We start from the raw sequence: 25558 nt of genomic DNA on the forward strand, positions 1-25558 counted from the left end.
CTGACATGCAGTTCAGGCCTCTTGCATTATGCCTGTTCAAATTTATGCCAACTTGCTGGCGTATGTAAAGCTAAACTTGGAAACCAGCTATGAAATTGTCATGACCCCAATTCCTCCTTGCCTAGAAACTCAAGCAGTCATCTTGCAAACAGTAAATGAATGCAGCACACTCCTGACAGACCGAATGTCACTTCACCCAGGTTCAAATGCCCATGAAGCTGAGATCTGCCATAGCAGAGGATCAGGCCCTGAGTCATTTCTGTTTCTCAAATAACCACACAGTCAGTTGTCACTACATAACTGCTTCAGAAAACATTAAATTTCTGTGGTCATAGATATCTATTTGTTTGACAACATAAGACCACACGCAGGATTTTCAAAACCATACAAAGTGTTCTGGAGTCAGATTAAGTATCAGTTTGGTCTTTATTCTAAACAGCTATTGAAATGCAGTTGCATTGCCATTGCACTTAAGGTTTGGTCTTATCTCAAGTATCAATTTGTCACACTATGTCATGTGGTTGCTATAAACTGAGTTGGTATTATGTCCTCGAAGCCAGTTAGCTCTGCAATTCCTGAATTACAATGAAATCGATTATTAAACTGGTATTCATTATTTAATGTCAGCCCTTTAGCAAGGCATTAAATTGAGACACAGCAGAATATTTATTTTCCAGCCCACATACAGGTATATTTTTCAGTAATCTTAATTTATCTAAGTTTTTAAAAAAATATTTATAGAACAGAAGTTATAATCCATTATCAGTCTCATAATTTTTTTTTGCATATGAAGTCTCAGACTTAAATCAAGACAGTGTCATCATGCATTTCACTAAAGCAGAGTGAATATAAAATGCTCACAACATTTTGTGTACGCTTTTATATCTCTTTCATCAATTTGCTTCAGAGGTCATTACAGATCTGCCACTTGATTTTGCCCAGTCTCCTGTGGGAGACAATCCTATCACACAGTTAATTTTTCTAAATATATGAATTGCCATTTTTGAAGCAGTGGGCTTTTTTGAGCACATGCTGCAGTCAGTTCCACCTGCTGCAGCCCTACAGGAGACCCAGGCAAGCTTAGACATGATAAGGCTTCTTGCCACCATCATACCAACAGCAAGGCAGGTCCAGATGGTAGGCAGCTTTCCAAATCACTCAGGTGAGTTTCTTTATCCTCTCACACTTCTATTTGTGGAAGCAGCAATGAATTCACAGGTCTACCACAAGAACACATGGTGCAAAACATGCAAAACACTTTACTAAGGAGGCTAAGGACTTTTTCATGGAGGTAAGATGATGTCTTTATCATCATTTTCTTCATATACAGGATGCTAAGAAGCTCTGATTAAGGAGGAATAGTCTGAGAAAGATGTCAGAAGAGCAGGTAATGGGTGTAATCACCACACAGTCACAGTCACAGCCACAGCCACCAGCCTGGGAAGGCACTGAGTAAGGGAGCCTGTGAGCTCTTAAGGCACCAGTGTTCAGCTGAGTTCAAGAAGACACTGAATAGTTTTCTTCCTGATTTCCTGGCAGCTCAGCCAGTTAAAAAGCTTCATGTTTGACCATGTGAACTGTAGGCAAGCAGAACATTTGCTCAGTCCTAACCAGTTCATTAATTATGAAATTACTGAAATATAAGCATATTTCACACCTTGATACACATGCAAGGATGCAAATAGGACAATTTTTCTGAAGTATTTCATTCTGAAGAATGAATTCCTATTGAAAGAAACACTCAGCAAAAGGTGACAGCATGTACAACCCTTAAAAAGCTTGTGACAAAGTTTGTTCATAAGAAGATAGAATGGAAATACATTTGGTTGATAGGATGCTAGTCTGTCATTTCAGAAGCAGGGTAAGGAAGGAGTGGAGAACACAGAGTTCTCAGAGGAGGTTTTTCAGAGAAGGTACATTAAGATTATGATATTTAAAGGAATTGCATTTGGTTTTTCCTCAATAATCTAAAAAAAACACCAAAAAAATCCACAAAACCAACCCACAGCGATATTGGGATGGCAAAACTTAAGAGTTAACAACTATAAAGCCAGTACCCAGAAAGGCTGGAGGGAATCTGTAATACAGACATTAAAGGTACTGAGCTTTTAAGTTTAATGATCCTGTCATAATGAATGAGAAAGGCAACATTCAATGAAAGAAGAAAGAGACTTAAAAGCAGGATAGAGAATATTCTTTTTAATTAACACTGAAAAATAACCTTGTTCAACTATTGGAAAGATTCATCCAAGCAAAGGATTTTGTAATCACTAGAAAACATTTAGTCCTTTATACGGATAATAAAACATCCCAAGTTAATCCATAAAAGACTGCCTTCACACCTCACACCAGAGAGAAAGTCAGAAAAAATTCCCCACCAAATAAGTTAGTGTGCATTCCTCCTTTTAACTGCCTCCAGTCATATTCTGCCAGTCACTGAGAGAGACAACATGCTGGATTAAATCAGCCAGTCATATGGTACAGACAAGTGATTCAGAAATACACGTCTTGCTGTTCTTCAGACCATTATATTCTCCTGAAAAATGGTAATGCAAGCTGAAAATACAAATGCCTGGTAATCTTTATGTCTCAGTAACTCAGACATCTTCAGGTGTCTTCCTAGTAGAAGAGATTTAAGGCAATTTTGGGTTTAACCTCATTGGAAGGGGAGGAATCCCAGGAACCTCAGAGTGATTCAGGACTGCCAGGAATCCAGATCTCACAACTACTTGTGGGAGACTTGTGTGACAGCTGCATAATTCAAAGGGGCCCAAAGGACCCACCTCAAATTAAGCACCCCCTAACATTACAGTAAATTCACGAATACAAGCCACACTGAGTATAAGCCGCATCTCTGGTTGTTGGCAAACATTTTGTTTTTTGTCCATAAATAAACCGCACCCGAGCATAAGCCGCTCTGTGTTTGCAGCGAGGACCCACGTGCAACAAAGTTGCCAATTAGTAACAGAATCGTGGCAGGGCGGGGTTTACTGGCTCGGCTCGGGCCATGAGGGCTCGGGGCTGCCGACAGGGCTGGGTGGCCCAGCTCGGCGCTGCCGTTCGGCGGGGATGCTCGGGGCTGGCCGCCGCCACCGCTGGGCTCGGTCACCCGGGCCCGGCGCTGCCGCTCGGCGGCAGCGGGGGCACAGAGCCCGCCGGCACCTGCGGCGGCGATGGGAGCCGGGGATGTAGCCTGCCTGCTCCTGTGGCGGCGGCACGCAGGGACGGGAGCCCCCCGAGCCGCGGGGCCAAGCAGGAGAGAGCTGCCCCGCCTTCCCCACCCCCTGTGCTGCCTGCACAGAGCAGCTCCACCCACCGCGCAACAGAGTATCAATTTGTAACAACCGCGTAGATGCAGGGTTTTACTGGCAGGAGCTCGACTTTGCAGTTTGCACTGACTTGGTTTGCGCTCCCAGGGTTGAAAATGTCAGAAAATTATTCACATATTGGCCGCACCTGAATATTAGCCGCATTCCCGGTATGGGAGCAAAATTTTGGTCAAAACAGTGCGGCTTGTATTCGTGAAATTACTGTACTTAGCATGAGACAAGAGACTTATTGCCTTTGGGTCTTGGGTATTTCCTAAAATCCACAATCCCACAGGAAAAGAGCAATAGAGATGGAGTCATCACCTTTGGCCTCTGTTTATTTGCCTGCCTTTCTCCTCAGTATCATCTCCTAGCCCATGTTTCCTATCCCAGACAGACACAAATCTCTGAAGCACTGACAAAGCCACCACTGGCTCAGGTATGGGGCTCACTGAGTATCTGCAGAGAATTAAGGCATTTCAGTGTACACATTACATAAACATGACTCATGCATACCTATGATGTTTTGTTTCGGTTGGGGGTTCTTCTGGGAGGTAGAGGGTGGGGGTGGGGGGTTGAGTGAAGAATTTTAAATGTTCACAGGTAATCAAGTTGCCAACACATAATGACCTATGTCCTTAGACTGTGGGGAAAGTGTTTTTCGTGTAAACCTAACTTAAGCAGATGGCAAAGGCCATCATCTGTTTTCATTAATTACACCTGTAATGAACTGTTGAACGTCATAAGCTAAAACCAACAAATCATTTCAAATGCATTACCCTTCATATGCTGAGAAAGTTATAAACAGTGACTAAAAAACTGCTCTGTCTGCATCATAAGCAATATTATGAGCCTGTGTTACTACTAAAGGTGACAAACGTTTCCCATTAACAGATCTAATTTTCCATTGCTCATAGGTTTGTCATATTTGAACCATTCAGGTTGAAATTTTCCATTTCCAGTATCTCACTCAGGTTGTCATGATATTAGAGAATTTGCACCAAAATTGTTCGGGCCATTAAAAAAAAAAACCACCAAACAAGCAGAAAGTCCTCATGGTTAAAGCAAATCAATCATAATATAGTAGGAAATAACAGCCCTTACACTGGCAATTTCCAGTCCTTTTGTGCATTAGAGCACTAATTTAAAATTTACCATCCATATCAGGCATGTGGTTATGCCATTCTGTCAACTCATCCAAATTAACAGATGCAGACACCCTTTAGAAACGTGTTGTATCAGACAGCTGGTAGCACATTTCATCAAATATATGGCCAGTGTTGCTGTTGTCTGGACAGATAATTCCAGACCTCAGATACTATGTGCACTGTTGGGTAAAAACACAGGAACTCAGTGTGAAGAGATGGCTTAGCATATACTACAATTACTCACCTTCCTGGAACAGGAAAGAAAAAAAAACGCAAACAGAATCTGTTTTATCAGAATATTTATAAGATAAAATAGGTAAGATACATATATTGATATAGACTGAGAGAGAGAAAGAGAGCTAGATGTACAGATAGATAAGATCTAGATCTGCCTTTTCCCAAGAATGTATTTTCAGGCATATTTCCCACTTTCTGGGAGTGCAGTTATCTTGTATTTGCTCAACAGCAAGTTACTGAGCTAGTGTTCTTACAATACAGAAATACTATTCATCTTTTTGGTAGTTAACAATGTGAAGCTCTAGCTTTCAGATTTCTACCATATCACATTAAAAAAAAAGCACCTGAGCAATTTATTGATAACCTTTACAAGGTGAAACACCCAAGACTTACTAGAAGTGCAAAGTTAAAAACTGAGGACTGTGAAGCATATTACTGAAGGTGCAGAAAGGACCTATGTGACTTTCAAGCTTTTAACTCCAATTTGCAAAGAAGTTAGGTTAATAGACTTTGTTTCAGCAAAGATCCTGCTGAAACTATCAAATCAATTACAATCATTCAGAATTTTCAAAACTCTCCAGTATTTCTGGAGAAAAATTTTCCTATGCTCACTTTTGAATCATGGGAATAATAAAAAATATCAGACTTCCCAAGACTGCATAAATAAAGAAAATTTTGCTTTAAAAATAACAAATGAAAAGAAAATTTAAACTCTCAAATTGTGGTAAATACAGCAAAGGTGAATTTTTCCATTCGGGAAACCAAAGTAAACTCTGTAGTAATTCCCAGGACTATGGCATATTTGTATTTAACAAGCTGTAGGTAGACAAAATTGGCATGCTGCTGGAAGAATATTCATAAAATGCACACAAAGTCACAGAAACATTGCATTTGGAACCAAGACAGATAGAGGAATGGCTACTGTAAAAATACACCATGAAGAAAGCAGCTGTCATCTACTATAAACTGTGCTGCAGGGCATGCTTTACTTCACAACAATTCTAAGGTATCACACTCAGCAAGAGCTGTCCAAGCTATTTTGCATTTCCCAAAGAGTGTGCAGGTGAACTGCTAGTCTGGCATAGTGCACACCCTATAAATAATACTGGTGCCCTTATGGAAACATTCTCACAAAGCTGATTCTTAACATCTTGTAGCTGTTCCATGTACCTTTTTCCTATGGCCTCTAAAGTAACATAAATATTCATGAGTGCAACACTCACAAACACGAAGCCATTTACTCAAATTGTAATAAAGCCTTTGAAGCACTTTAAAAGTCAAGAGCATGGCCATCTTCTGGAGGGTGCCCACTGAATTAAAGATGTGAGGCGTTGCAGGCAGAGAGCAATTATGAAAGTAAGCTCTACAGAGGTGAAGAACTATGAGCAAAGCCACAGAGAGTGATCAAGAACTGAAATTTCATGTATACTGCTATTTAATTAAGAACCTCTATGAAAAAATATGTTGCTGAAAATGCTGTGTAGGAAAAAAACCACCAAAAAGGTTAATTTATCTTTGTTATAAAAGCAGTGTGGATGGGATGTCATGATGCCACCTCTTCTTCTGAAGGCAAAGATGACAGAGGGCAATGCAAGGCACACAGAGAGGTATTTAGCCGTGTCACCATAGGAACCGTTTTGCAGAAGCATGTAGGAGAAAAAGAGCTTGAGTGATGGAGGCATTTAGTGATGGGGAAAAAAGCCAACCAACCAGTAACAAAAACCTGAAATGTAAAATCAGCTACAATGTACTGTGGCTGGAAGACAGCTGAATCTGTGTGGCGCCTGAGTAAATCAAGATTAGAATAGGAGCCTGGTTCAATTCAACGCAAAGACACTGCAGATGCAGAGTGAAATATGCAGTAATCACAGAAGGGAATTTTAAAGCAATCCAGAGAACTATACAATGAGAAAAAAATACATATCTTCCACACGTGGCAGTGGAAGCAAGCTGTGTTACCTTGGAAACACCAAAACAAAAGTTATGTGACTTTCAGTCAGCAGTATTTCCTGAGACAGAATTAGGACCTGCATTAAAAGTTTGATCTTAGTATTACGTACATTTTATGTAAACCACAGAAATTGCTCTGGAAAGAGTAGAATAATTCTGATAGAAAATTAGGGACTTGTTTCTCAAATATGGAGTTAGTTTTAGTCACAAAGATTTGTTTTCGTTATTAATTCATTATTAACGGGTCTACTTTGATTCTTAAATTTTGTCAATAATTGTGACACAAATCCAATGTGGGATTTTCAGCACACATCAAATCAAGTATTTTTGGTTCAGAGACACCCTGAATGTCATAGATGTAAAATGGCAGGGCAAAATCTTTCAGCTAATTCTTATTAATAAAAAGCCCTATGTATGGAATGTGGGTTTCAAAACACACAGCAGCCAGGAAACCAAAATAATCACACACTTTAAATAAAGCACTAAGGCAAGCAAACTCATGCAGTGAGCATCAGCTTTCCACACATGCCACCTCAAACCACTGAGCTTTCAACAGGCTAACTGGGCTGGGATAGAAGAACATTGCAAGCTAAGCTATAATGAAGCTGAAGGAGGAAGGACCATGACCATTCCCACTGGTCTCATATGTCACCTGAGCGTCTGTCACATTAATGAAATCTTCCTCTGCCTAGGGCATGGTCATCTATATTGTGCATCTTGTAAAAAGTCATCAGGATCTAGATTACTGTGCCTTAGGAGTACCTTCAACACTCTGCCCAACAAAAAACACACACAAGATAACAACATTTAATTTATAATTAAACAGAAAGAGAAGGATTTCAACCATCATGGGAGCAACATATTGGAGCACTCTTGCAAGCAGGAGAACTGGTGAAAAAATAAAATCTGAACAATTTAAAATGGCACTTGTTCATTTTATGAAAAATGTAGCTGCAAAAACTGGAAAATGGAGCCTTTAGGGTCCTAAAAATATGCAGTTACTGAAATTATAATGAAAAACAGACAATACAATAAAAATTTTGTTTAGTAAAGTCAGAAGAACTAAAAAATCCAAAAGGAATTGTTACAGAGGATGAAATGGAAAATGAAAATACCTAGAATATTGAAAAAGGAGTAAATTACAGATTGGTGTATTAGGAAGACTAGACAAAGGTATTAAAATAGTTGAATATAGCTAAAACAATGAAGAAATGAGCTGAACATAGCTGCAAGCCTTTAGATAGTTTACTTACCTAATAGCTGTGAGCAATTAATTTATTCTTTCCAAATTATGTCCTTGTTAATTACAAATGGGACCAATGCCCATTTTACTAGACAGAACTGATATGAACATAGCTAATGTCTCTAACATGTCCCATCAGTCCCTAATTTGCTACAGAGTAACTCTAAACCAAAATACTAGATTTGAAAAGTAAGTATTATTTGTTCTGAATTTTTAGAATAGCTGGTTTGATTTTCATTTTTTTTTTATGAAAAAGAGAAATATAGTGACATTGCCAAACATTAAATCCAATTTCAGTGATAAAGATTACCATAGAAAGGTTTCTGTGCATTTTACCTCCTAGAAGGGAGGGAAAACTCTTACTATACATTAACTGATATTATTAAAAACAAGGTAGTACTTGAATATGAAGGCATAAGGAGGAAAACAGAGACTTTTTAAAATGCTTTCAAGGCTGTATAGCCCTTAGATGAGGGCACGAGAGGAGTCATAACTAGGCTCGTAAGAACAGATTCAAATGTGGTCGCATGTGTGGTGAAATGAAATCAGGATAGGTGCATTCAGCAGAGCAGCCCCACCCTCGTGGTCAGAGAGCCACCTCACTGAGCACCCAGCAGCACTGCTTCCTGACCAGGAAACACCTTGTGTGCCTATCCTTTACACATTTTGGGGTGTGCCTATTATTTATAAATTTTGTTATGTTTACGTAAATTCTGAAGAACAAAGTCCAAGGATTATACACTCCTTGATTCTGGCAGAGATGCAGTTTTATTGGTTAAGTTTATTTTTTAACATTTCAGTGCGCCTGAGGAAACTAATTAATTAGACTGGTACTTTGTTGAGCTATATAACAGAGAAAAAAGATGATCCTGCCTCAAACAGTACAAAGTCCATATTAAGTCTGAGGTTTTTTTCTCTGTCAGATATGAAGGTCGAACTTTTATCTTAAATTCCATTTCTTCCTTTGTACTCTGTAATGGATGGTGCTTCATGCAGTCATTAATTATCATTCATAAATACTCTTTATTTCATTAAAGCAATTCAAATTGAACAAAGAATTAAAGGACAGATTTTTGTTGCAGCACTGCATACTTATCCTGCTAATAGCTATAAATCAGAATTTTTGTGTGTGCCCCTAAGACTCAACTTCACTGTGAAAACAACAGAGACCTACCTGAGGAGGAGGAGTACATGGGAGCTACATCCCAGCAGGTCCCTTTCCATAAACCCTGGAAGGAGTTAGAATTGCCCAGACCCTTTGCATCCTCAGTGTAAACTGAAATTTAAACCATCTTAATCCCCATGAATAAAAAGGTATTTATGTTTCCTTGTCTCCTTCATCCCCACCAAAATGCTTACCCTTGCATACAAACCTCCAAATGCAAAATACAGAGGGAGCTTTTGCTTTGGTTTCAAAAGATAGTCAACACAACTTTATAATGGTTTTACTGAGTTTTCTATTGCCTTTTCTCCTGACAGATTCAGCTCTAAAGATTCTAAATTCTCTGAAGAGCTGCCACTGCTACCCTGACTGTCCAGAATGTTTCCTGCATGTCTTCCTTAGGCTGAAGCACTTTTCTATTTGTTACTGCTTTAGACTAGTGCTTCCCAGCATTCTAGCATTGTCTTACAACAGCTTTTTTTCCTGGTACTCATTTGCCACTAAATCTTACTTATTAAAAAAAAAAAAACCAAAATCAACAAAAACAACTTACTGGGTTTAACATGGTATATTTTCTTAGATATTCTAAAGGGCTTTTAATTGGAAGAGCTTTCTGCTGTCTGTGCAGATGGATTCAGCTCAAGGTCTTTGTTGACTGGATCTGAGAACAAACTATAAATGGTTTGGACTGTGAAAATGATATTAGGACTGCTGGTTGGCCTTCTATCAACACATAGCATGGCTTACCATGTGATGTTGTATTTAGCCAACAGTTTCATACCACAACAAAGAAAACATTTTGTTCTTATTGGATATTTGAAATGGCCAAACACATCAACTTTCTCAAATCCCAGTATCGTATTTATCACTATAGCTTATCTCCCCTGTGAAAGAGTCCATTAATAAACAAATAATATTTAGACAGTCACATCATAACTGAAAAAACCCACAGAAAATGTCAAATGTTATAACCACACTCTAGTCATCAAGTGATATGAGAAAAATTTAGACCTTTTAAAATATTTTCTCTCTGTTCCTCTCTCCCTTCCTACTTCCAGCATTGATGCCTTCTTTTAGTTAAAGAGACAGTGAAACTTGTAATTTACATAGTACAATGAGGTGGTTTGTGGCAGACCAGCCTCCTTATGGACATAAGGAATGGAAAAGAAAAATATTTCACATTTAAACAACTCATCACGCCTGCTGCCTTACAGAACAGGGAGCCTGGGTGCTGAGCTTCATGAGTGAGCCCAAAATCATAGGGCTTTTCTCTCTCCAGTCCTGGAGCACATGGCAGGATTGCCAGATATATAAAAAGGATTCCAAACTTTCTTTTCATACAAACCATATTTGTTCATATCTTGTTTCAGATTTAAAGACAGAGTTGTATCAGCTTCACTCTAATCTTGTGCAGTGTCTAATATATACAGGCTCTTACTGATTTACACAGAATGCTGTATGGACTTTAAACACTTAATTTTACAAGGAAATCACACACTACGTGGACTATATATGATTCAAGAGATCCATATTCTCAAAAATAAGAGACAAGAACATTTTAAAACTCTAATTAAAAGCTATGGAGTAAAAGCATTAGGGGAATTTCCCAGCCAGTAACAGCAGTATCACAAACCATTGATGCCAAATAAGCAATAAGGGCAATTCAAGGGCAATTCCACCCATCATGGGTGCTTCCTCCAATGCCTGCTGTCCTGAACAAAAATCTAAATTACTGAGAGGTAATGTAATGTTTCATTTAAGAAGACTTTTAATGTAGTGCATATCAAATTTCTTTTCATGTCCTACATGAATAGGAAATAAATAAGGTTTTATTTGGTAAGATGGAGGGAGGAACTGTTTCATTTGACACTTGCAGGCAAACTCTTCAAAAGACAATTTTTGCAAATGCCTGACAGGACACAGGTACACTACACACTGTTGCAATGGGAACTCCTAAAATCTATGTTCATCTTTCATTTCTCAGTGTCTTCATTTCCCGACACAAGCACATGTAAATAATGATCTGTATGAGCTCACTACTGTTTTTCCATCTACTGCCAGAGTGTCTACTGAAGGTGCACTGTATTACAGTGTACACGTTGTGATCAACTAAAGCAAGGATTAAAGACATTATTCTTTTCTGAATGCAAAGAATATGGCATTTTAAACTTGCCATATTTTAAATCAATTAAGATACCATTTTTAAATATTATATTATTAACAAATTCAGAAGTAAGAAAATTCTGAATTTTTAAATATCAACATTGTTATAACCAAAATATGTGCTGGTGATTTTACTCATGTGTTCCTATTTACTTAGCAGAAATCTTTAAATAGAAAATTAAAACTCTTCAATGAGAAATAAAAAAGGACATTGAGCAAACTGGTACTCTTAAAAGCAAGTACATTGGTGGATTGTCAACTGCATTAAATTGCATAAGCTAAAAGATATTTCTTCACCTCTTCTTTTCAGACTTCATAGTGCCAAGCAGATAAGAAAGGCTGCCATAGAAATGTTCATTCTCTCTTAAACAAAATGCAACAAAATGCACTTTCTGAATAACAATTTGATTTTAGTTGTACAGCACAGTGGTCTGTAATTCCAACAAAAGGGAACTTTAAGAAATATATTTTTGTCTGTTTTCCCTATAGCTAAAATTCTGCCTGCCCCTTTTATAGTAATTTGCACAAATCCTTTGAATTCACTGGAGACAGGACATTTCTTCCAACAAAGATCAGCACTTTTAGGCATTTGTGCACCAAGCTCTTGGGCAAGTGTAGTGTCAAGTACAAGACTCTCTCTGGTTGTCTTAGCTTGTTGTTTGCCTGTGTAAGAACTCATTATTTTCCTACAGCTTTTTAGCTTTTTCCAAACTCCTATGTTTTGCAATAATACATCTGTAACAAACTTATTAACAGTAAATGGGTCCCAGTAACTAGGGCACTCAGGTAAGCTTTTCAAGATGTTTCTGACCCCAGTTTAAAACAAACCTCCTACTCCCACTCCTCTGGGAGAGGTTATTTTAAATCTAGATCACTTTCATGAGCAAGAACAGAGAGTTGTATTATTAGGTTCTTCTCACAGATCTGAAGTAGCAGATTAACAAATACCCTTTACTGATACGTTTCTTTAAAGGGAATAAACCTACAAATTAAATTAATTTCTCAGTCTTAATTCTGATAAGGGTAAAGTTGGGTTTACTCATGCAGTGGGATATCAATCCTGTTCAACAGAATGCCTTATTTCCGTTAATTTTCTCTAATTCAAGCGGGAAAGCACCAGGCAGTCTTTAGGTAGATTATTGCACACAAATACAAATGCTTGAAAAATTACACAGGAAAAGATCTGTTAAGCTCATACACCCAAGGCAGGTTTTTTTTGTGATTCATACATCACTTCTTTCAAAGAAGTAAGCCTCATGCTTTTTAGTCTATGCAGGGATCAAAAACTCTCTCTTTTTTCCTAATTCCACAACACATTATCAAACACTGATTATCTGTACAATTTTCACTTCAGCAGACACAATTCAGAAACACATGCAGATACTCTAAAAACGTTAATAACTCTTCAGCCTGTTAGAAAATGGAATCTGTTTTTCTTTTGCGTGTAATCCCTCTGCTTCCCCAGCCATGTGCGAAAGCTCTGCTTCAACAGCAACCACTGACACTGGCTGCATAATCCCCCGGATAAAGCAATTAACAGAGGGAAGCCTAAGGCCATCTCTGATCTGGCAACTAGCTATTTCTGTCATCAATTTGAATATTGCACAGCTGGGAAAGGTGTTACAAAAAAAGTCTCCTTTCAGGAAAGGACCCTCAGTAGGAAAATACTCTTGTGTCTTTTGAGTATCGGCTTCTGTGAAGATTATTCAAGGCATAAAAATCTGCAGTGGTGTTTCCATTCATTTGGATGACTGACCAGCACAACTGTTTTCAAATTCCAGGGCTTTCACAGCTAAAGAAAGCACTGAAGCTTCTCACCAGGCAGGAACCTGGAAACCCTGAAGAACCTCAGCTGTGCTTTGCTCAAGGAAAAGCACATTGCACATGTAAGTAAGCCTTGCCCACAGAGAGGGGACGAGGATTCCCTCTGCTCCAAACTGCTCATGAAACACAGATAAACTGAAGGGAATAACAAAGGGATTAGAAGGTAGTCCAATGAAGAGGTACATGTCCCAGAATACTTTTTCAAAAACACCCAGACTTCACAGCAAGTGAAGAGCCAAGGTCCTGGTTTAGAGATCTGGTTATGCAAAGTGCAGAGTAAGAAAATGAGTGAAAGGGTTAAAGAAGACAAATGTGCTCTTTGCTTTGCATATAGTCAGCTCATTTAACTACTCATTGGAACAGTTAATTTGCAACATAATTTTAAAACACATTTATTCTTCATCACAACTCTTTCTTTTGAAAGAAAACAGTGATAGCTGTCTGCTAATACAGAATTTGACCGATCTGATTCCATGATGCTCACCTGCAACAAGACTGGGATAGATTTCATGGAACAAAAGGATATCTGTAACAATTTCAAAAAGCACCAGCACTTCTGCAAAACTCAGGCATGCAGCAGTGGTCCTCACTCAGGTGAGATACAGAAGAAGCCTGAGGTCTGAAACAGAGCTTCCAGCTCAGAAACAGGAGCTTGCCCAGATCTGCCACATCCCTTCCTCCATGGAATCAGTCTGGAGGCCGACACACTTCTGTAAGATCATTAGCTCCTAACCAGCCCCTCACACCCTGGGAGAAATCTGGACAACTCCCATGCCCAAGAACCCTGATGAGGCTCTCCTGGTGATACTGAGTAGGCCATTAGTGACCCACTGCTGGGGAAAGCTGCAGCACTGCTCGGCCATCAACCCCAGCACCAGCTTGGGCATCACATCATGTCACACCATGAGCCACGACACGGCTCCTCATTCACTGGCCACGTGGCACCAGTGTAGAGGTGGATGGAGCTCACCCACAAATTCCAGCAGAATACTACACCGTGTATTTCAGAGTTCTTGGTGCACCGTGCTCCTGGCCATCCCTGCCAGTGGTGAGTTCAGCGTGCCGGAGCAACGGGCTGACACATCCTGCAAAGTTTCACCCAGCCTGCTGTTCCCACAGAGGCACCCTCTCTGAGTGAAGAATCAATGCCATGAGCTTTGCTGATACGCTGTTTCACAGAGAACATTTTTATCTGTGCCACAAAAAAAGCCAACAGATGAAACTTTTCATTTCACCATCTCAAACACCTCTCTTTAGGTGAGGTGATTCCCTCAGCAAATAGAATGTTAATTCCTTGTATATTATGAATTTTCAAAATAACACCTGCATTAAGGCATATTAAGACTCATTATAACAAATATTTAAATTAAAACATCTTAAAACAGTATCTTGGATATGCCCTATTTTCTTAGCTATTCCTTGCTCAAATTCTACTTGACTTCACATATAACTTGTATCCTTACTCAGAGCAGCATTTGACAACTTCACTGTAAGATCTCTTAGTGAAAGCCTACAAAAGCCATTTGTAGCTTAAAAAAATTCCAGAAATAAACATTTGGGTGGGTGATTAATCAGTTCTTTCACCTCATAATTTCGTAGAGCTGTACTTTGGCATAGGTGCAAAACAACATTAGTCACTTCTGATTATTAATTGGTGATTTTTTGGACATTTCCCATAATTAATGCTACAATCTCTACTTTTACAGTGGCTATAGAAAGAAGTCTTAAAATGTCAATCAAATTAACACAGTCAAAAATATGAAGCTTATACAACATTTTAAGTCACAACTTGTTGAATGGTAAATTCTTTTTTTAGTCAAAGAGGCTGTTTTTTCTAAAAAAGAAAAGAAGTGGATTATTTATGATTGCATCTCTCTTAAACTAAAAAAAAAATTAGCAATACGGTATTGACGACATTAACGACTCTTATTTAGAAACAAAAGTTTAATTCCCAGAATATGCCATATGGAACACTTCTGTTACCAAAAGTTTCATACTCAAGGCATTTGTAGAAGTCACCAAATGTATTTTCTGCACTTCATCATCATCATCAAAAGTTTTGGGCTGCAAGGGGCCCCAAAGATTATCTAATTCCACCTAGCCTGCCATGGGCAGGGACACCTTCACTAGACCAGGCTGCTCAGAGCCACACTGAACCCAGTCCTGAACACTTCTAGGGATGGAGCATCCAGTTTCCCTGGGAAATCTGTGCCCCACAACCCTCACAGGAATGAATATCTATTCTAAATCTACTCCCTTTCCTTTTAAAGCCATTCCTCCGTGTCCTATCTCTACATGCCCTTGTAAAAAGTCCCTCTCCAGCTCTTTTGTAACCCTCTTTAGGTACTGGAGGGTTGATATAAAGTCTTCCTGGAGTCTTCTCTGCTCCAGGCTGAACATGCCCAGCTTTCTCAATGTCAAATGAGACTTTATTTTCTTCTCCTTGCTCAAAATAAATACCTTATTCCAAAGGAATCCTGTTAAAACTGGGCTGATGATAACTAGCAGGGCAAACCAAGATGTAATATCTTATTTACCCTGAGCAAAGATACCAGGTTTTGGTCCCAAAGTAGCAGCACAATACACTTAGTTTAGAATTGTAATTTGATTTCAGTTAGTGGTCAGGAGGTCCTGACCACAGCCACTGGTACTTCTCTTTGGTTTTATGTTGTCATTTTATATTCTTTGTTTTTATACACCTGCATGCCTAGTACACCAATACTCACAAAATGAATTGGTAACATTCTACTAAAAAAGTATGTAATTTCTGGACAGTGCACAGTGCCAACAGTGGGTTGCTAGGATGGTTCTTCAAGTCCTGCTAGTCCAGTGTGGCACCCTGGTGCGTTCAACACATTCAGTGAGCCCCAATATAATTATATAACACCATGGGAAAAAAACAGAATTGGAGCAGTAAGTCAGTTATTTTTAAACACTGTTTATGTATTTGTTAGTGTTATTCCCACGTCCTTGGAATTCTCTGTGGAGTTCCCCATCATCCAAAATGGTTCCAAAAGCCTTTCAGGACCCTCTGATACTGCTGAACATAGCTAGGAAACCTCTCAGATGTTTCTGCATTTTTGGCTGACAGAAAATATTCTCTGTTTTTTTATGCCTCTATTCCCAGGAACAAATGCCAGAAACTGAATGTACAAGACACAGAACAGAAGTTATCCAATAACTGAATTTGTAGCCTTCCTGAGCAAAGAGGAAATAGACTGAATCAGAAGTCCTCTGAGATGAGTGAGAAAATTTGATGCCCTTTTAATGATAAGTTCCATGCTTCTTTCACACGAAAATTAAACACTGCTTGTCTGCACAGTACTCACATCACTGCTGTAGACAATATTTTTATAGCAATTTTTCCTTTAAAATGAAAAACTAAATACAGTTCAGTGAAACTGAAAAATCAAAGTTCTTTCAACATGAAGTATATCCTTTAATACCTGCCAAGCACTGGTATTTTTCCCCTTGGGTCTCAGTGGAGCTGGAATTAACACAGAACTCATCTGTTCTTTTCTTGGTAGCTCTCCTTCATTGGCAGTAACACAACTCTGAGAGTACAGGAGCTCTTCATTACTTTTGCCTGACTTCTGCCAGGTGCAATGTCCATGGAAGCAGAATGTGCTTTCACAGGGGAGTCATCCAAAAGTCTGCACAGCAAAGCCACAGCAAGCACAGCCAAAACAATCCCCAGGCTCTGTTAATCCATTCAAACATTCCCTCTGCTGGGTGCCTTTAAGGTAACCAAGCAGAAAATGCCAACGGTTTTATTTTAAAAAATTAACAATTATTTTAAAATATAATTAATTTAGCATTCACTGGAAAGTGTTATGCTAATACAAGAAATCAGCCTGTGCTGTATTGTCAGATCAGTTTTAATATCATCCCTTTCTAAGCAAGATTGTCCTGATAAGGAGAAGCTACTTGACAATTGAAATAATACAACAGTCCTTCTGGAGGGGGTGGGTAGGATCAAAAGGAAACTGCAAGGAATCAAAAGGAAGCAGCAAAGACCCTTAGCATCAGTGGAAGGAGGGAATTTTGTCCCCTGACTTCGTCCCCTAACTGCGTGCCCCGACCCACAGCTCGTGCCCCTCCTGCAGCCCGTGTCTGACCATCACTGAACTTCCCTGCTCAGAGCCAGAACAGCACCATGTGCCAAGGGACTGGCAGGGCCTGCCCCACCATACACTGAACAAAAAAGAAGTCTGCCCTGTTTGACTTTCCTCCTCCAGCCATTGGGCATGACTTCCCTTCTGTTTTGGGACAGGCGTATCTGCCCTTCAACAGCCGTGAGTGAGGACTTCGAGGTTATCTCAGTTTGAATATCTTTGCCCATGAAAATACCTGCTTAAGAAGTTGATTTATTGATAGACTGTTTGCAAATTTGGGATCATTCTTCAAACTCTTCCAAACACATCACAGGCCAAATACTTTTATGTTCTAAGTTTTTATTTTATTATTTACAGAGCAGTTATCTTTGCAACCTGTCAATGTAAGCCATCTTTTTTTCAAACACTTCAATCTGTACTTTCTCAAGCAGGATCCTTTTGACCTGCATTTTCTTCAGAACAGACATTTTTTAAGCTACCAATTCAACATTTGAGGAGAGAAGTACAAGACTGAAGTACTGAGACATGACATGATTAGGTCCTACCAACTCCAGCGTTGACAGCAATCCACTAAAGCCACTTCACTGAAATATTCCTACAAAGATGCTGTCAGATAGATAGAGCTGAAATTGTTTTTGATGAAGATCACACAATAACTTCATAACAGCCCTTTCTAAGAAAGGGAAAAAAGGATTAAATCCCTAAAGTGTCAAAGTAAAAAGGAAGGTAACGTGAAAATTAAAATGAAGTATGTTTTTATTCCTGTTACAGTTGCATAAATGCTGCTCTTCCAGTGAAGCCACAGCAGAATGAGAATCACTACAAAAAGCTGTTGCCCAGTGTGAGCAAGAAGATCAATTTCTGTTCTTAGAAAGAAAGAAAAAGAGGAAACCCTTATATAAAACTCACAAGGCAGACCAAAACTACATTGATCAAAATGTTGAAAAGACTATTTCAATATGTCTTGATCTAGGACCAAATTTCAAAATGTTTACATCTTTCTGAGGTGTTGAAGTACCAAATGTTTATTATTTGTTTGCAATCTGCAAAGAGGAAAAATTTTGTTCTTTTTTAAGGGGAAAATTATGTGTTAGGAATACCTTGCATGCCTGTCCTGTGTCTGTGGAAAAAAAAGAACATTTAATTCTTTTCTCAGACACTCAGTCTAAGTCCTCACTTATAAAAGCCAAAGGTTAGTGACAGGAACAAATAATATAAATATTATTTTATGGGTTAAGTAGCTTCACTCTCTTTAATCATGACAATATGAGGGAGGCACTATATGCTTTTATAAAGGGAATGTGTCTTAGATATTCTAGCTGGAGAGAATGTGAATACATATGGATAGAAAAGGCATATTCCAAAAAATGAAGAATGAAACAAACTATAAAATTTGGGGAATCTTCACAAAGGCACATTACCAATCTCAATTCTTTTTTCCTTTGTGATTGCTTAGCACAGGCAGAAGAACCTGGGCTCATCCCTGTGTTCCCTCTATGCAGTGCCTTTGTGGTTTATGTAACTTCTACATCTAATATATTGTTTAGTGAGATAACTTCTGCCTTAGCGTGCTTTCACAACCCTCAAGTGTCAAAGGAATATTTCCAGAGCAGCAAATCCAGTTATTCAGCCACTGGGTCTGCCTGGCTGGGCTGCACACTTGAATTGAGACTCTGTCCTCAGCAAAGGAAAGGCTCATCCTTTCTGAGTGAGTACTCTGGCCTCCTCAACCATTTCATCCTTGTAAAACACATGCTGAAACAATGATTAGCACTGGTACGGGTGATCTGCTGTTACTGACACTGTCAGTCTCTTGCAAGACCCTGGAGTAGAGCAGGGTGAATACCACACATCCTTGGCAGGAGTAAAAGCCAACAAAATGTTACCTAGTCAAACTTGCCTCCAATACTGATCAGAGATAGCAGAAGCACTGCACCTGGCTAGGTATTAGCAAGTCAGCAGCTGCCTTGGAGTCCTGACTTTTACAAATCACTATTATCTCACTCTTTCATACTACTGCCTATTATTCCTAATGAAAAATCAGCTGAGTGTTATTTCATAGTAGTATTCCCTTTGATTAGAGTTTTATGACTTACAAAATCTACAATGTCTGATTCAGCTACATTTCCAGAATATAAACAGCTCAAATGCTGATACAAGTCTCAGGAAGAGTCATTTTCTGTTAACTGCCTATTCCATCTGGGTCCATGGCCCAGCAAAACATCAGCAAAGTTTTGGTTTCATAGAGAGCCTCAAAACTCCAGAGCTTTGCTTCCATATAAATAAAGCATGAAAAATCCACAACAAGATGCATGCCTAGTGAGCATGAATAAATTAATATTTAGAGTCAAACCATGCTGTCAAAACCAAAACCAAACAGGATGGGAATCCCACGGTCCCAAAGTTTGTAATTTGAAATCCATTCAAAAGTTTTGCAGCAAATAGAGAAGTATGGACATTTTCATATTTCCTTATCAAAACATGATACTAAATGTAGAAGGGTTTACCCTGGAGTCATATTGTTTTAATAGCCATTTCACTCAATAAATTTCCAAACAGCTTCTTTGTTTTTCAGCTAATGTAAATGAGAAGGAAGTATTTTAGCTTTAGATTGCTTCACTTTTTCAGTCCTATCACTGAAAACACTTTCAAAATGGCATTTTCTTTGGCCTGTCTTAAAGTAGAAATGCTAACAATTCTGGGCCTGTTTCACAATGTTAATAAAGTTCTCCAATGCACAACTGTTCGTGAAATAAGAAAGTCATGCCATCTATTGTTTCTCATAACCCATCACAATCTCCAGAAGCAGTCAAGCCAGCCAATCCAATTCATCTTGAAAAACCATCGAAGTCCATACACATTTTGACAAGTAAATGGGTGGGATATTAGCATTAGCAGAAACAGAAGACACAAATTTGATTCTAAGAGCTCCATGAGTCTGCAAAGCAACAGGAGCTTAGTGTCAAAAGCTGACTGACTGTGAATAAATCAGCTCTAGGAAAAAATTAGAATTCCTAGAACATAAGTGACAGATGTCCCTTATGCCGGAATGACTTTCAGGCCATTTCATTTTAATTTTATTAGAAGAGGAGGAAAAACAGTTACAGAGCAAAAGCAAAACACAAGATTGTGTACAGTGGGTTTTAAATTAATCTGCTAGTATCAGGACTGCTTGTTTCATTCAGTTGGTCCAGACTAAAAATACAGAAGGAGATAAAGAATTGACTCTCAGTATAAAAAGGCAGACAGCATACTTCCAGCATTTCAAATACATTACTTTTTTACAGTTTCCAATGATCAACAAGCACACTTGGGAAAACACACTGGGTAAGTGTTTTGCTGAAGCAAGGGGCAAACAGGCTTCTTTGCCAGCTGTTTTACTCCATACTCAATGTCCACACCTGGCTGAAAGTTGCCAGAGGTACCAAATTCACAATTTCTAATAAACAGTAGACCTTATGTCCACAGGATGCCACAGTAGCTGACAGTACGAACTTCCCCTGGTTCAAAAGGTGCAAGAGAAAATTATGGAGGCTAGGTCCTGCTGGATAGCACTGCAAGAGGACATGCCTTCATGCCGTGAGAGCTAAAAGAGAGGAGAGTGTTTCACAGAGAAGAATGCTGGGGGCTTAAACCTTGTCTTACCTGTTTCATTAGGGATTGTCTCCTGGTAACTGTGAGAGTGAGCATGTTGGTCTGGATGGACTTGTCATCATTGAATCACTGAATATGCTGAGTTGGAAGGGACCCACAAGGATCATCAGTCCAACTCCTGGCCCTGCACAGGACCCCCCAAGAGTCACACCATGTGCCTGAGAACATTGTCCAAATGTGCTTCTTAAACTCTGCCAGGTTGGTGCTGTGACCCCTGCCCTGGGGAGCCTGTTCCAGTGCCCAAACACCCTCTGGGTGAAGAACCTTTCCCCAATACCCAACCTAAACCTCTCCTGACACAGCTTCAGGCCATTCATAAATTTGAATAATATGTGGCATTTGGAATTTCTTCCAATATAAAACTTCAGAGGGCCATTTTTGTCAAACCCAGTGTTTCGTATTTTAAATGTTTTATTATAATTTGCAAGGTAAACTTTTTTCCTTAATAAAAGTATTTTATGTCTAAAATTAATGAAAAAAATTTAACTCATATATATAAATCAAAGTAAATTTTTTCGCCAGAACACGTTTTGCTGAACTCTTAACTGGGAAGTTATGATTTTAATAAAATACTCAAAGCAAATACATTCCATCAGGAAAAAAAAAAGTCTGGACACCTCCAGTAATGCAGTTTTGGGTGCCAGCTTTATTCTTGTACAATTTCTAAAGCGCTCAGAAGCTGAAGTCAAAGGCCAGTAGGTATCCTTGTTAAAACTGATTTATTTCAAATGTGGAAAAGGGCTATTTGTCTGAGCTGAAGAGCAGCAAAACAAGGAAAATACAGCTGCACAGCATACGGCAGGGAACCTGAAACCCATTTTCAGAAATGTGGGCCCACAAACTGGTGGGCAGCAGAAGTGTTGGCAGGGCTCACGCTGTCAATTTGTGCATCAGGTGGGGTGGGTCCATGGCAGGGACAGAGGAGTCCCTGCGAGAGCAGCCCCATCTCCTCTCAATCCACCCAGCACTGACAGCTCACCAGGGCACATCAGGAGAATGTGCCAGAGGAGTGAGAGTCATTCCTTGTGCTCCCATTCAGCAGAAAACTGAAGCAGCTCCAGCCACCTCACTGTACTGTCAAGGAGATGAGTATTTATAGTCTGCCACAGATGGCCTTGCTCATTAGTACAGTCTGAAGTGACTGCGTGCAGGATGGACCTGGTGGGAGCTTCCAGCCCCTGTCTGGTCTGGAAAGGGTGGAAAGGGTGGAAAGGAAAGGCTGGGGGGACACCAACCTGCCCTGCATGCACAACTCACTGCTAGCTTATCAGCTCCCCCACACGCCAGTACCTTCACCTCAGTGAGTGGGTTTGACATGGGTTTCAGAACACTCCATCACAGGAGTTCAGACTTAGCACTCCTAATTTACAGTAATTTCACGACTATAAGGCGCACCCTTTTGACTAAAATTTTGGCCCAAATCCGGAAGTGCGCCATATAGTCCGGTGCACCTTATATAATGGATGACATTGCGAAATTTGCCAACCCGGAAATGCGAGCCGCAATGGGGGGGCGGTGTCGCGGGAGTGCCGAGTCGCAAGGGGGGGCGGGAGCAGGCAGCCACAGCCGGCAGGAGCCGCGTAGGGAGGGAGGGAGCCAGCGGCCGCAGGAGACCCCAGCGGCCTGGAGCCGTGTGGGGAGGGAGGCGGGCGGCCCCGGCCAGGGGCAACCTGGGACCTGCCACAGCCACTGGGCAGGGGGACGCCAGGTCACAGCGCGGTCGCGCGGTGGGAGCCGGGAGCCGCGCCAGCCGGCGCTGGGGGCGGTTGGGAGTGCCAGGGCCCGTGGCACGGGGAGGGTGCCTGGGGCTGCATTTAAAGGCTACAATGATCTTTGAAAAATGTTTGCAAATTGAGCACCTGCCAGTAATTCGTTACTTTGTTGCACGTGGCACAGCTCCTCACTGCAAAAAAAAAGTGCGCCTTATAGTCCGGTGCGCCTTATATAATGTACAAAGTTGCAAAATTTTCCGACTCACGGAGGTGCGCCTTATAGTCTGGTGTGCCTTATGGTCGTGAAATTTCTTATCCCATATGTGACTCACTAACATTCATTGAACTTCTGTGAAGTACAGTTCTATTAACCATAAGTGAAGCCATAAGAAATCAATCCCAAATGCTTAGTTGTCACAATAAATTTATTTTTTATTGTTGCAATAAATAATTGCTCTCATAGAAAGGTATAGAATGAGTTTCCATGGGTAAACAGCAAACATTGTGACCTTATTACACTGTGACTTTGTTATGTTGGGACAATATCCAAAATTTGGAAAATCTGACTGGATGCTAGTGAAGGCCTCTGGTTAAACATACACACAATTAAGAAATATATATAAATTAGAGTGTGATGTGAAAAACAACAGAATGTTTGTATAAGAAGCAGAGCAACAGGGCCCTTCTGGGTAGTACCATGCCATAAGAAAAATCCCAATAATAAGCATTTAGCTGCACAGGAAAGCAGGAGACGTGGTATTGGAAATCATGCTTAAAGCTAGGTATGTTCTTCAGGTGGGAAGTTTTTGGTAGGTTTTTTTTTTGTTGTTTGCTTGTTTGTTTTGTTTTTGTCTGGTCCCTAGAACAATGGGATCCTGTAAATGCTCTGAGTTTCAAGGAACAACTGGTGACATACCAAATTAACAGAACTTTGCTGAGATATTAAAGCATGAGGTTGTGCTTCTGCAAAGCTTCTGCACAGCTCTGCAGGAAGTGCTACCTATCACCCAGACCTCACAGGCTTTGTATCAGAAATTTGGGATAGTGCTATTTATTCCAATGATTGAAATACCAGTAAATTGGAACACACAGATGAGCTTTTAAATAAACTGGACAAGCATTAAATACCCTGAAAGCCAGGACAGGTGGGGTTTTTTTTGGTTTGTTTTTTTTTTTTTAATTTTATTTTGCTTCTAGGTGTTTAGTTAGGAACAAACATGATTTGTGACTTACTTTCATCTGAACACTGAGCTGGTGTCAGAACTAAATGAAAACTGTTTTCTTATTCTGTCTTTGTCACTTCCACTCTGAAAAAAATATATGATTTATGCACTGAAATTAAAATAAACATTTTTTGAAGAGAGGCCGGAATGTCCTCTGTTCATTGCAAAGCCTTCAATTTTTTTATTTTTTTTAATGCAATAAGACATCTGAACAGTTTCAACACTGCAGCAGAGTTGTCTGAGTCACATGCCTACAGCTGCCATTTAAGGTAACCAAGCCTGAAAAGTGTCAGTTACCGAAGAGTCAGGTTTTTATTTTTTTTAAAGATAAATAGCTGTAAGTGGGATGCAATTCCACTATGAACTGAATAGAGGTGTGTGGCAGAAAAATAGGGAAATGCCTAAGTCAGTTACTGGCAACTTTTAAGCAGCTTAGAGCCACTGAGCTACCTGCCTAATATTCAACTTCCAAACAAGTGTTGACAAATTGAAAATAATTCCAAAATGAGCTAAATGAGTGACATAGCTAAGGGAAAATAATATACCATGCAGTTCCCAAGACTCAGTCTACTTTCTTTATTCAAACAGGACTTGAGTATGACATAAACTGTATTGCTATGTCCCTTCTCTCAAAATCTATGCAAGCAAGTCAACCACACCCTATGAATCTGTGCAGCTTCTTTTTTTATTTAATTTTTTAAAAAAGGGACTATCTAGCAAAATGCATCATATGCTGAGCTTTTTTTAGCTATTCACAAGAAAAAGATTTTTGAAAGTCCTATCAAATGGGACAGAAGAAAATACCTCTTCAGATAAACTGATGTTCTCAAATTAATTCCCATGCCTGCAGCACAACATCTCCCCTGCACCTCACCATCACCCTTTTGCCTCTTATTCACACCTTACTCTTCGAGGTACTATTTTTCCTCCTAACTGCTGGCAGGAAAAGGGTTTCCTTTGCTGCCATCCCCTTCCACTTGCTTCTCTGGTGTTAGTACTGCCTAATCTAAAATCCTGCCTCCAGCCAGCCCCACTTCTGCCACTTCTAAGAGCAAGCCACAAGCATATGAAACCCATCCAGGTAAGAGAATATTTTTTGTGTTTAACCTTAATAGGGAAAAGGCTTTGAAACCCTCCTTCTCCCACCTAAACTTTCTTTCTCTTCAATGTGATTTACAGCAGGTTCATGAAGAGCAGAAGACAGGAAAAGAGCTGTGACTGTCCTGGCAGAGGGGAAGGTTTCTGAGAGGGATTCTGTGCATTCTGTATCGAGTATCATGAAACAAGTGTGTCATAAGGCACCTCAGAGCCAAACCTCCACTCCTTTCACATCTCATTTCCTTCTAGTAATTAAAGGCTAGGGTGACACTGAGGACAGATTCTGATAAATAAACTCCCTTTCGGTTTTAAGAATGGTGAATTACATCAACTAATACAAAATGAAAAGCACTAGTTTGTTTCTCTTTTGGGAACACGTTGTTTCCAGAGGAGAATGCACCAGACATGCTTTTTGGTGCCAAAGTATAGTGCCAAAGAGAAGCTGGAAATATTGCTGCTGTAAGAAACAACTATATTTTGAATCATCATAGAACCATAGAATGGTTTGGATAGTAGGGACCTTAAAGATCATTCAGTTCCACTTAGGGCAGCAGTATTTCCAAGGCACCTACACAGAGACTTTCAAGCCTTTAAGCAGTTTTAACGCTAGCATTAAGTACAAGTAGTTTGGTACATAAAATCTAGAACCCTACTTCACACCAAAAAGCCTTCCTGTAATTCAAGGATAGGCATTGAGACAAATTCCATCCAACCACTCGAG

At 39.7% G+C, this 25558-nt stretch overlaps 1 protein-coding gene across 1 annotated transcript in view; it reads right to left on the minus strand.

The window, feature by feature from the left end:
* Positions 1-25558, minus strand: part of GUCY1A2 (guanylate cyclase 1 soluble subunit alpha 2) — a 141316-nt gene that overhangs the window by 87448 nt on the left and 28310 nt on the right. The gene's annotated exons all lie outside the window — the stretch shown is intronic.

Source organism: Catharus ustulatus, chromosome 2, assembly GCF_009819885.2.
Source record: "Catharus ustulatus isolate bCatUst1 chromosome 2, bCatUst1.pri.v2, whole genome shotgun sequence".
NCBI classification, from domain to species: Eukaryota; Metazoa; Chordata; class Aves; order Passeriformes; family Turdidae; genus Catharus; species Catharus ustulatus.